Genomic DNA, 13,477 nt, shown 5'->3' with positions numbered 1-13,477 from the left:
TTTGTTGCAAAAGACAAAATTATGAGACGCTTTTCCAGTTTCATGGAGTTTCTTCCGTTGGTAGAGCCATAGCAACAATACTGAATGCTTTTGCATCTAACTCAAACTCTTGATAATCCTGCTTGGAATAGTTTTCTGATTTCTTTGGCTCTTGAATTCTTGTATCTTCGATACAAGTACCATTGGAATATGTGGTCTGAATATAACGGACTTCTAACATCCAGTGTTCTGTTAGCTAGAACATGTGTCATTCGATATTACCAGATATTGTATTCTGATCTGACAAGCATTGATGGCTTGTTACTAAAATCAGTGTTGTGAGGATCGTGAATTTTTTGAGACATGCATTTGTTGTTTATGAAAAACAGAGTATCGTTCAAAAATTTTGTGAATTTGATACTTTCACTCAGTAATTCGATTCAAAGAACAGTTGGTTATCAATTATATGAGCTGGTCGTTTTGTATTAAACTAAATGTGAAATCAAGTTTAATGTGACCAAGCAGCTCTGATACTAGTTGTTAGGATTAGAGTTTCTAATTTGTGTGTGTTTTGGTGTGTGAAATAATGAAGTGTTAGTGAATTTAATGAATCATGAATGAAAATTAAATGGATTGCAGCGGAATTAAACACAAACACAAATCTAGAAAGTTGTCATAATGTTTTCAATTCATAATCAAAAGATTACATTATTACAATTATGACTTTCACTCCCCCTTAGCCTGATCACACAACTCTGTTCGTACAAAAGGAATGTCAAGTGATAATTAGATCACTAACATGTGAGATCTATATATACAAGTATAAACATCTATTGGCAATCAGGGCTCACATCACATTGAAAGCGACATCTAACATTCCCAACAGAAAAGATTTCTCAGATGTTAGAAACATCTGATGGATCTTAACATCTGTTCTAAGACTCCTAGACAATGTTTTACAAACACTGTTCTATTGGTAATCATCTGTTCTTTAAACCTCTGTTTGGTGGTACCAAACACCTTTTTAGGCCTAAATAGATGTTTGGCCTTCTTCGTTAGTGCTTTATTCTTCAACAGGGCTTTGGCCTTGAACTAACCTTTATACTCATTAACAGAGCTTTTAGTCTTCAAATAGATGCTCTGTTAGTGTTCAAAATTCACTATCTTTGGGAGGAGATAGACTTTATAACTTATTTATTTCTTGATCAGATCAACATGTTTTGGCATTCACAATAATTTGTTCTTTTGTAGGTCCAACATAAGGAATGTGAGAACATGGCTAAGTAGCATTGGTGTTACATGGTGATTGAGGAGGTGGGCCGATCGTGGGTCCTACCGAGCTATTATTAGGAGGCGGGTGTGTAGATGGGTCGGTATGTTGAAATCTGTGGGTTGGGTGAAGTAGTTGGGCAAGGAGATGGGAGGTGAATGGTGGCGGGCTTGGTGGGGGTCCGTGGTGATAGGGAGGTGTAGGTGGTGGGCTTGTATAAATCGGGTCAGGGTTGTGAGGGTTAATATTTTTGCCGACAATAGGAGTGTGGGTCTCGGGTTGGTATTGAGGTGTTTTTTTAGAAATAGTAGGGTGTGTAAAGAGTAGCGGATTGGGATCTAGAAAGGAGTGAGTGGGGGTTAGTTCTGAGGGATTGGATAAAGGGAGTTGAGCCTTGTTAAATGTGACGTGGCACGAGAAGATAGTTTTGCTAGTAGATAAATCTAGACACCGATATCCGTGGTAGTTTTGGCTGGATAGCCGAGAAACACACAAGGATTGGATCGAAGGGCAAGTTTGTGTTGGCGACTAGAGGAAAGGTTTGGATAGCATAGGCATCTGAATACGCGTAGGTGGTCGTATGTGGGTTGGTGATGATAAAGTAGTGTTATAGGTGTTAATTTTTTATGGAGTTTTGTTGGGAGGATGTTATGTAGGTATGAAGACGTGTGGAGAGCTTTTACCCAAAAAGAAGACAAAATTTTAGCGTGGGTGTGAAGAGCAAACATGATTTTATCTAACCGACGGATCATGCGCTCAGATTTCCTATTTTGTTAGGAGGTGTGTGGGCACGAGAACCGAGATTGGATACGATGTTCATTTACGAAATTTTTAAAGTTCGTATTATCAAATTCGTCCCCCATATCACATTGAAAAGATTTAACTGGTAAGTTAAATTGTGTTTTAACAAAATGATGGAAATGTGTGGATTTGGTGAATGTCCTGGATTTGAATTTTAACGGGAAACCATATAATATAACCTACATGACTTAAAATTGGAGATGTACACAAGTCACAATGCAAAATATCAAAAGGTAAATAAGTACGAGATGTAGAATCCGAAAAAGCTAACCGTTTATGATTGGACAATTGATATAATTGACAAACAAAAGATGTCTTTATTTTATTGCAAGAAATAAAATGCGTAGACCTAAGAAACTCCATGACTTGTAGATCGGGATGCCCAAGTCTGTCATGCCAAAGTGGAGAGTCTTTAGTAAAAGAAAAACAAGTAGTGGCGGAAGCATTTGGAGTGAGCGGACAAAAGTTCACTGGTACTGTTGTGACGACTCCGGATCGTGCCATCCTTGAAATCCTTCACAGAAAAACCAACTCGGTCAAACTCAATAGAAGTCCAATTGGCAACATTGAATTTACAAATAGCGTTAAGGTTTTTAATAAATTTTGGGTTAAAGGGGACTGACTTTAGGTGTAACGGTTTAGATTATATGGGGATTGTGGAGGATCTCGAACCTAATACTAGAATACGGTTGGCATTACCAACAAATGTCAATGTTATTAGTGAATACGAAGAAAAAGGATCTAGTTTGTTGTGATAAAAAGTAACATGAGAAGACGCACCTATATCAAAAATCACGAGCCATTGATTTTCTTCCAAAACACGAAAAAGGAGGTCGTTGGAGTGAGTGTCATAATATGTCACAAATTTATTAGATAGTGTGGATGGCAACCTATAAAGTTGCTTGAACATCAAAGAGTACATATGAGAAGCTTTTAGTATAATGTGCTGGGGATGAAGTTGATGCTTTCCAATTAAAAAGCATGGTTGGAGGCACGACATTGCATTAAATGTTTGTAGAATTGCGAATTTCATGCAAAGACGATATGTGTTTCATTTTGGAGCAGCTAAGAGATTACTATGATATATTGCGTGTAGACTGATTGTGGATTAATGTAACATAAAGTGGAGCATGCCATTCTTTCTGGATATACATATAGTGAGAGGGCTAGTTCAGTTGATGATATGAATTGATATATTGTGGCTACACTGGTTTCAGCACTTGTTTTTTCAACTGTGTCAGGAGCAATTTCATGGAGTTAAAAAACAATAAGTGGTGGCTTTGTAAACTATAGAGGCGAATATGTGGCAGCAAGTGCACCATGCCTTCCAAGTTACATGGTTGCAAAATAATTGTTTGAGCAGCAAGGTTGAACAACAATCTATCGTGATAACATGTCTGCAATTCTCTTGTCCAAAATTTTAAGGTTATTACCACAGAAACAAGTATTCTATATTAAGTTTCATTTTTTATGAACTTTGATTGACAACAAGCAAACTGAGTTGGAAGTCATACTATGTAGGTTGGCGATATATTCACAAAGTCGTTAGGAACACGACATTTTGGTTATCTTTTTGGTAAACTATGAGTGGCAACTCTTTGAATAAAAATGGGATGTTAAGATCAATAATCCGACTCTTTGAGTAGGGATGCTGTGATCAATAACTCAAGGAGTTTAAAAGTTTGTATATTCGAATAAAGTACTATTTATATTACGGTCTAGTTGCTTCAGTTAGTATTTATTAGTTACGATGTTTATGGTCAAGTTTGAATGAGTTAGGTTGTTTAGAATTTTCAATTTATCATTTTTTTATTGTGTCCAAGGTTATGTAATCTTCCTGCTATATAGCAAACGTTTTTCATGAATAAAACTTAACTTGTTCCAGTACTTTCATATCGTTTTACCAACATTCCCTCGGTCTCCACAAATACTCCTTGTAGAAAGTTTTAACAATAAAACAAAATACAACACGTTTGTTGAATTCATAATAACATAAGTTTACAATTTGTTCAAGTGTTTAAACAACAAAGAAACAAAATAACATGATTATCAATGCGAAGGAATACTGTTAGATGAAAAGTCTCATTTATTATAATATCTTGTATTTTTCATATTCCTTAGTGTACGTAGGTGTATTTTATTTTGTGTATATATTGTTCCTATCCTTTTGTTTCTGGTCATTTACATTCAATCGATTCATATTATCATACATCTTATATGGTATCAACCAATCCATTGATTGGTTGAGTTCTCCTTCCTGCCTCTTCTCATTCCTTAGCCCTCTTCACCTTCTGTCGCTAACCCATGGCTTCCCCCTCCTCATCTGATAACCTACCTATGACCGGCCTTGCCCCTCTCCTTTCCCTTAAACTTACAGCCTCAAACTATCTCTATTGGAGACTGCAAATTTTGCCCGTCCTTTCTTTGCAGGATCTTGTGCCGCACATCGATGGCACCTTGTTTGCTCCCTCTCCAACCATCATGGCGTCTGAAAAAGACGGTTTGTCACACCACGACCGCGTTAAAACAACAAACCGCGGCGGAAATGTCGGGGAGTGTCGTAACAGAATCATTGTTTCACAACACATGGATTGAAGTTTCGTTTTATTGAATTAGGTTTATTACATTGCCTCGAAATTAAAAGCAAAACATGAACATACTGTCCTTCATTGTTATTAAGTCACTAAGGCCTCGTCCATCCCTATGTGAGCATGCATCAATATCATCATCAAACATCATAATACAACAGTACCTGAAACTTATGTGAAAATAAGTCAGCATAAAAATGCCGGCGAGTACATAGGTTTTGTGAGTGTGTCAGATTCATGGCATTGAGTCCATATTGCAATACCTCATCCAACTACGAGAGTTATCGAGTGTGTACCTTGAAATCAAAAGAGTTTGATATTGAAGTATGTTTTATCAACTTTACAAGTTGATATATGTGTAAACCAAAACCATTGTAGCCATGAATCTTGACTGAAAACATTTATCTTTGTAAACCAAGTAGTAAATCATCATTGAAAGTAAACATTGTATGGTTTATATTTTAAGTAAACCTTGTAGTGTAACATCGTTTGGAAACATTCGTCTAAGTGATCTAGATAACGCAACGACATGTAATGGGTTAAAAGCACTTATATATAGGAAGTACCGGCGGCGTATCCACCATGCTTTTATCACATTACACCCGCTCCGTTTCCTTATCACTTACCATAAACCAATCGTTCAATTCATTCAAATCGTTCACATAGTTCAAATAGTACAGTTCCAATCGTTCAAATCGTTCACATAGTTCAAACAGTTCCAATCGTTCAAATAGTTCAAATCGTTCACATAGTTCAAACAGTTCCAATCATTCAAATAGTTCAAATGGTTCACATAGTTCAAAGAGTTCAAATCGTTCACATAGTTCAAATAGTTCCAATCGTTCCAATCGTTTATGTTTTAATAGTGAAATACAACTTTTGGTCGTTCTTTAAAGAATACATTCAAACCTTCGTGACTCGTCCATCGTTCAATCGTATTAACAAACCACCAAAGGGTTAGTTAAAAATCATCAGGTTCTGTCGTTACCCACATTACCCCATAACCATGGAATAGTCCGATAACGGGATTTGTCAGATCCTATGGTACCATAACATACTACTGGTCAGCTTGATCTTAGTTAATGAATGTCATTCGATTGTCTTTCGACCAACGCCCCAACAAGTTCATTCACATTATTGAAATCGTTGTGTTTAATATAAACCATAGTATTTGTTTTAGAAAACTCGAAATCGTTTAGCACATACGAATCACCCCAAAACAATTGAAAGCTGTAAAAGAGGGGACTATGTACTCACTTGAGATAGCAAGATATCCTCGATTTAAGTGAACTAACAGGCTTGGGCAATCAAGGAATCAAGTGGCACCTAGTATCGGATCACTATGTTAATAAATCGGCACCTAAATCGGGAGATCGGGTAGAATGAGGTCTCATAAACCAAATGAGTGTTAGAACTCATATGACACGGTTTAAGAAAGCTTACATTCTGAATCGAAACCTATCCTTAGTGCTTATGACCCTTTATGACCCGTTAAGGTAGTCTATGCTACTTTAACGCGTCATTTGCGCAAAAGCGTAAACGAATAGCCTAACTAGTCCTATGACAAGTATTACATGCCCTATCATATTTAATAACATTGCATAATCAGTTTAAGTGTCAAAATTTAAGTTACATATGCTTAAATTCAAATTATGCATGAAAATGGCATTTTGATCATTTTCCTAAGGCATATAAACTACCTATCATAACAACTAATTAAACTAAGTGACCATAAGGTATAACCTCAGAAGGTTATTCCCTATATCACTATGGTCACAAATATGTTTGGTTGGATCCTAATGATCGACCAAACGGGTCGGGTTCGAAAGTCTAAGCGGTTGTTAAGACCGTTTATCTTACGACCCCATACAAGCGCTAAACTAAAAGTGACGAGTTAAACATGTTAAAACATGTTTAACTAAGTTAGAAAACTGATTTGATACCCGAAAATAGTTTCGTCGCAAAATGCACATATTCGTGCATTTTGACCGAAACTTTGACTCGTCACTTTGCCTAATCAACATAGTAATCTGTAGGTATAGACACAAGGGACTATAACCATCGTGATTACGCTCACGTTGCAAAGTTCAAACGAACTTTGTCTTGACCAAATCATAGTCAAAGCAGAAAGTCAAACACTGTTTGACTTTATTGCTTGAATACATAACCAAGCATGAAAGATCACTTACAAAGGGTCCAAGCTTCGAAAGAGATCAAAGAAAACTGAAGTAGGAGGCCTTCAACAAGAGTGATAGCCTCTCAAAAGAGCAGTTGTGAATGAAGAAGATAAATGAGCAAGTTGAAGAGCAAAAGAGGTGGGTATTTATAGGAAATCAAGCTCCATTTGATCATTGCCAAGTGCTTTTGCTTGGATCAAAGCATGATCTTAGCCCTACAAATGTTACACACTGATTAGGGGACTTGATGAGCACACAAACCAGCCCATAGGTTGCTAAAACAAGTGTTAAAAACCATGGCAGCAGGCTGTTTGGAACAATACAATGAATCTGCCAGATGAAGCTGTCGTGCCCCGCAAAGACAGAGGCACAAGCTTACGCGCCCCGCGACAACCTGATGTACAGAACTTTCAAATTTGGCAAAACAGGCCCCTGCATGCGTAAAACTTGATTTTTGATGCATTTAACCCCCGTTAACCCCATTTCAAGGCTCTACAATGATGTTAAAGCATAGGAGACTTGAAATATGCTTGAAAACATCTCGGTTAATTACGAGGAACTTTCGAACGGACGCGAAAACGATCCAAATTAAGTGACGAATGGTATTTTTGCATTCCTATCACTAAAATATAATATTTTAGTGATTACACAAATTTTTGGATGTCCGAATATGTTCAGAACGTAAGATATGCGCGTAAATGCAAACTATGCACTTTTTTACGCTTTTAGTCCCTATTGATCAATTAAGCGCATTTTCGCATACCGAACCCCTCAAAGCTTATTTCGAAGCTATGTAAAGGATATTTTAGGTATGTTTAGCTTATGATCATGTTCCGGAATGTATGTTGCTATACGAATTGGCAGACTTTCGCAGTTTGTCACAAATAGTCCCTGTGATCGAATAAACTTGTTTTTGACACACCAAACCCTTCAAGACTTATTTCTAAGTTATGTAAAGGTTATTTAAGGTATGTTAAGCATAAGTCACTATTCCAGAGTGTTTGTCGCGTTAAACTGATTACGTTTACGTAACAGTTTGCGTATAACTCTCTAGAAAGTGACTAAGAGCTCGAAATCGAACAAGAATTTTCATGTGCAAATGTCACATGTATTTGTACAAATCCCAAGAATGAAACACAAAATTTCATTGGATTTGTATTTGTATTTATATGATGATCGTAGAGGCACAGATGTCACACGGTTGATAATCCAGATTATGTCTCCTGGTTACGTGATGAGCAAAAAAAAAATGGTTGTCCTCAACGCCTCTCTTACCGAGGAAGCCCTCTCGGTCGTTGTTGGCCTTCACACGGCTCAGGAAATCTGGCTTGCTTTAGAAAATGCGTTTTGCAACTCTGCTGTTGAGCGAATTCAGAATATTCGTGACAAGTTGCGCTCCTTCAGAATGGTGAACAATCTGTATCTGAGTTTGGTTGCGCCTTCAAGGCGTTATGTGACAAACTCAGCACCATCAGGCACCCCGTCGATCTGATGGACCAAACTCACTGGTTCCTATGTGGTCTTGGACCAAATTTTGAAAACTTTTCGACTTTTGTTCAATCTGTTCATCCTCTCCTCAGTTTTGCCGATCTCCTGGCCCGGGCGGAGAGCCATGAGCTCTTTATCAAGGCTCTTCATGGCCCTAGCTCACCCACTGTTACGTTCTTTGCCAGGTTCAAACCCCCATTCCAACCGATCTGCCAATCATCGCAGCCCGTCCAACTTTGAGGCCCAAAACTGGCCCAACCGTAACACCTAGCATCCTCATCACAACCACAAAAGTTCTCTAATTACACCCTGCCAATAAGACTAAAAGACCCCCAACCTGTCAACTTTGTCGCGACCAGGGTCACTATGCTACCCAATGCGCCAAACTATCTACCTTTGCCACATCTGTGACCCCTACTAATGAGCAACTCTCTCAGGCCATCCATGCCCGATGTAGCCTGAACTCCGCAATACCCGATTAGACTTGTGACATGGGTGCTTCGGATCATATGGTAACCAATAACAACAATGTTCCAATTTTATCTCCTGCACAAGGTACTAAACGTGTGTTTTTTGTTAACGGTCACTCCTTGCCCGTTTCCTACATTGATAACACAAAACTCTTTGGTTCACTTAATCTTAAAAATGTTTTAGTTGTGCCTAACCTTACCAAAAATATGTTATCGGTAATTAAGTTAACCAAGGATAATTATGTTGATGTCCTTTTGTCATATCCTCATTTTTATGTTCAGGATCGTCAAACCAAACAGGTCCTAGCCCAAGGGAGCCATGAAAACGGTCTTTATGTTCTTCATAATAATCACGAAGCCTTGATTACCACCTCTTCGTGTCCCAAAGCTTTGTTTGAGTTATGGCATTCTCGTCTTAGACATGCCAATTTTGATATTATTAATATGTTAAAAACCAATGGTTATTTATCCTTTACTTCCATTTTACCTAAACCGGGATTATGCTCCCCGTGTGAGCTAGCCAAAACTAAAAGGCTACCATTTGCTAATAACAATAAACGGGCCACTACTCCTCTTGCGTTAATACATTGTGATTTATGGGGGTCATCCCCGGTAAAATCGGTTGAAAATTTCTCATATTGATACATTGATGACTTCTCCCAGTTCACGTGGATTTATCCCTTACGTGCTAAATCTGAATTTGTTGATGCTCTATCTATCTTTATACCCTTTGTGCAAACCCAGTTCTCGGCAAAAATGAAGACATTTCAAAGTGACGGAGGAACTGAATTTACTAATCATAAGGTCCGAGATATATTTGCTTCTAATGGCACGTTTCATCGGATGTCATGTCCGTACACCCCACAACAAAATGGTCGGGTCGAACAGAAACACAAACACATTGTCGAGACTGGGTTGGCTATGTTATTCCATGCCAAAATTTCCTCCTCATATTGGGTTGAAGCCTTCTCTTCGGCGGTCTATATAATTAATCGGCTACCCACCCTTTTACATGATAAGAAATCCCCATTTAAACTTTTATACAAATAACCTCCTAATTATGGATCCTTTCGCACTTTTGGTTGTCGTGTGTACCCTTACTTACTTGATTATGCTCCAAACAAACTCGCACCTCGAAGCCTACCTTGCATCTTTATTGGGTATTGCTTCAAGTACAAAGGTTATAAGTGCTTAGATCCTAACACGTCCCGCCTTCATATAACCCGGCATGCTTGTTTCGATGAAACACACTTTCCTCTCGATTTATCCTCATCCGCCAAACCGATTGATAGTCTCGAACTATCTATCTTCTTGGATAATTCAAATAACACTACATCTCCTCAACAAACTCAAAGCAAAACTATTGTTACCTCATCAACAACTACTACCACTCCCATGCATCCCATGGTGTTTTCCCCCCACCATCACCAAATCCTCCCACTGTTCACTCAATTGCCACACCGCCTACACCACTTTCAATACAAACATCGCCATCTACCTCAGCCTCTAACTCTACATCCACTTCCGCTTCCACCACTCCAGACGTTACCCCACCCACTTCACCCACACATGCTCCCCCTCCACATCCTCAACCATCTCACCCTATGATAACTCAAGCTAAGTCCGGTATTTTTAAAGTACGTCATCATGCTGATTTGGCACACACTCAAAATATTCCTCTTCATCGTGCTTTATTTTCTTCCACAGATTCTAAATCCTATAAAATGGCGTCCAAGGACGTTTAATGGGTAAATGCCATGCAAAACAAACTCGATGCTCTTTATCGTAACAATACTTGGACATTGGTACCACGTCCACCAAATACTAATATTGCCGGTTCTAAGTGGTTGTTTCGAACTAAATATCACTCTGACGGATCTATTGAATGCCACAAAGCCAGACTAGTGGCTCAAGGTTTTAGTCAGGTCCCCAGTCTGGACTTTTCATTAAACCTTAGTCAGGTTTTCAAAGCCGCCACTGTTCATACTGTTCTCACTTTAGCCGTCATTAACAAGTGGAACTTGCATCAGCTAGATGTTTGTCACAACCTAACTGATGGCGGAATCATCAGGGCGTGGCACTGAAAAGCGTTTACGCATAACGAGCATGTAACACACTTTTACGTGTTACGCCTTTACATTGGATGGCCATTCGAGTAGGCTGTGGTTGTTTGTGAACCGATAAAATTCAAGTTTAGTAAAGGCGTTCAAATAATAGAAAATATAAGGGTCAGGTCATCTGGTCGGATGGTCATCCAAACGGATGGCCATTCGAGCCAGATGATCTGTAGTTGAAGTTTTTTGTAAAATTTTCTAAGTAAACGTTTTTTAGTTAACGAAGACGGTGTGACGATGTGTCAAACAACGGAATACACCAAATCCAGTTCATTCGGCCGGATGGTCTCAGCCATTCGAACAAACGCGTTGTTCTTGATGAAGATTCATGTTTAACCCGTAGATCGCTCCATCTCTCCAGTGGAAATCTGTTTTCAAGCCGGCTCTCGACTAAGGAACAAGTCGAGAGTCTGTTTGAGTCTAGATTCCATCAAAATTGTGTAGAAAACTGAAGAAAAGTTCAAAACAAGTTGAAAGGTGCTGAAATCGTTCATAACTTCGTTAAAAAGTGTGAAATCCTTTAGATCTTGAACCAATCTCAATTGAATGGTGTTCCACAACAATTTGCCTTAGCAAACAGAGTGAAATCCATCTTTGAGAGGTCTGAAATCAGTGATTTCTAAAAAATGTTGAAGTGTGTGTGTGATTTTGATGAAGAAGATGGTGTAGGAGTGAATAGAGATGAAGATTGTAGAAGTTTTGAGGGAAAAAGCTTACAAAATGGCCTTGAATCGTGATAGAGTCTTGGGGAGTGAATGGGAGTATCAAAGTCTGAGAATGGAGGTGTACGGTGGTATTTATAGAGGGAGGGCGAAGGGTTAAGTCGGTTGTATGAGTGGCAGCGTCCGGTCGGATGGTTATCCAGACGGATGGTCATCCGAGCGGATGGTCATCCGAGCGGATGGTCATCCGAGCGGATGTCCATTCGGACGGCCTGATTGCGTTTGTTAGTTTTCCAACTTTTTGTTCATTTGTCAAGCGTTGCGTTGCGTTTAATCGAGTTGCGAGTGAGCGTTTGGGCGTATAAGCGTTGCGTTGGTAACCACATAAGATTCTAAACAAATAATCACACAATTAACACACATAACATAAGTAAATCCGCATTTCGAGTCTGTGTTGTGTTTGCATTGCGATAGCGTTTAGTCTAAACAAGCGATGTAAAAATGCGATAAAATGCGTTTAAATAGTAAGCGTAATAAAATAGCGTTTAAATGTGATGACTGCGTTTGGGATAAGCGTTGTAACATGCGTTTTAAAAATGTGTCGAAAATATAGTTTAACCCTTTGCGTAAATCGAATCCCAAGAGTACAAGTGTTATGAAAAGAAATGACAACGATAGGTAACGATCCGAAAAGTCGGGTTGTTACAGCCTCCCCTATTTTAGGAAATTTCGTCCCGTAATTAAGGAGCAGGCATAACAAAGAGTTGTGGATATTTAGCTTTCATATCACTTTCGAGTTCCCAAGTGAACTCAGCGTCGCGTTTGCTTTCCCAGCAAACCTTCACTATAGGAATGGGTGAGCGTCGAAGTTTCTTGGTCCCCTGGTCCATGATTTCTACTGGCTTTTCCACAAAGTGTAGAGTCTCGTTCACTTGCAAGTCTTCGAGAAGCACGTGAAGATTCTCTTCAGCTAGGCACTTTTTGAGGTTCGAGACGTGGAAAGTCGGATGTACGTTGCTGAGTTCCTCCTGTAACTCGAGTCGGTAGGCCACTTTACCAATTCTCTCAAGAATCTTAAAGGGACCCACATATCGTGGCGCTAGCTTTCCTTTCTTGCCGAATCGGATCACCCCTTCCAAGGTGAAACCTTTAGGAGTACGTGATCACCAACTTCAAACTCAAGGGGCTTGCGGCATTTATCGGCGTAACTCTTTTGACGACTCCGAGCTTTCAAAAGGTTTTCTCGTATTTGGAGGATCTTGTCAGTCGTTTCTTGTAACAGCTCAGGACCGGTGATTTGTGCATCTCTGATCTCGTGCCATACAATAGGCGATCGACATTTTCTACCATATAATGCCTCAAAGGGTGCCATTTGAATACTAACGTGATAATTGTTATTGTACGAGAATTTTACTAAAGGTAAATGCGAATCCCAATTACCACCAAAATCCATAACGCACGAACGAAGCATGTCTTCGAGGGTGCAGATCGTGCGCTCAGTCTGACAGTCGGTCTGGGGATGGAATGCGGTACTGAGATTAAGAGTCGTACCGAGAGCGGCTTGGAATGTCTCCCAGAGTCATGAGGTAAATCGACCATCGCGGTCAGAGATGATGTCACGAGGTGTCCCATGTCGACAAATGACTTCATCGGTATAGATTCGTGCTAATCGTTCTACCTTGAAGTCTTCTCGTATCGATATAAAGTGAGCGGATTTCGTAAGATGATCAATGACAACCCAAATGCTATCGTGACTTGATGGCGTGCGAGGGATTTTCGTAATGAAATCCATAGTTATACTCTCCCATTTCCACATCCGGATCTCGGGTTGTTCGAGCAAGCCAGAGGGTCGTTGATGTTCGGCCTTGACTTTTGAGCAAGTTAGGCATTTCGAAACATAGAGGGCGATATCCTTTTTCATTCCTTGC

This window comes from Helianthus annuus, chromosome 3 (genome assembly GCF_002127325.2).
Source record: "Helianthus annuus cultivar XRQ/B chromosome 3, HanXRQr2.0-SUNRISE, whole genome shotgun sequence".
Taxonomy (NCBI): domain Eukaryota; kingdom Viridiplantae; phylum Streptophyta; class Magnoliopsida; order Asterales; family Asteraceae; genus Helianthus; species Helianthus annuus.
This window is presented reverse-complemented; position numbering follows the sequence as displayed.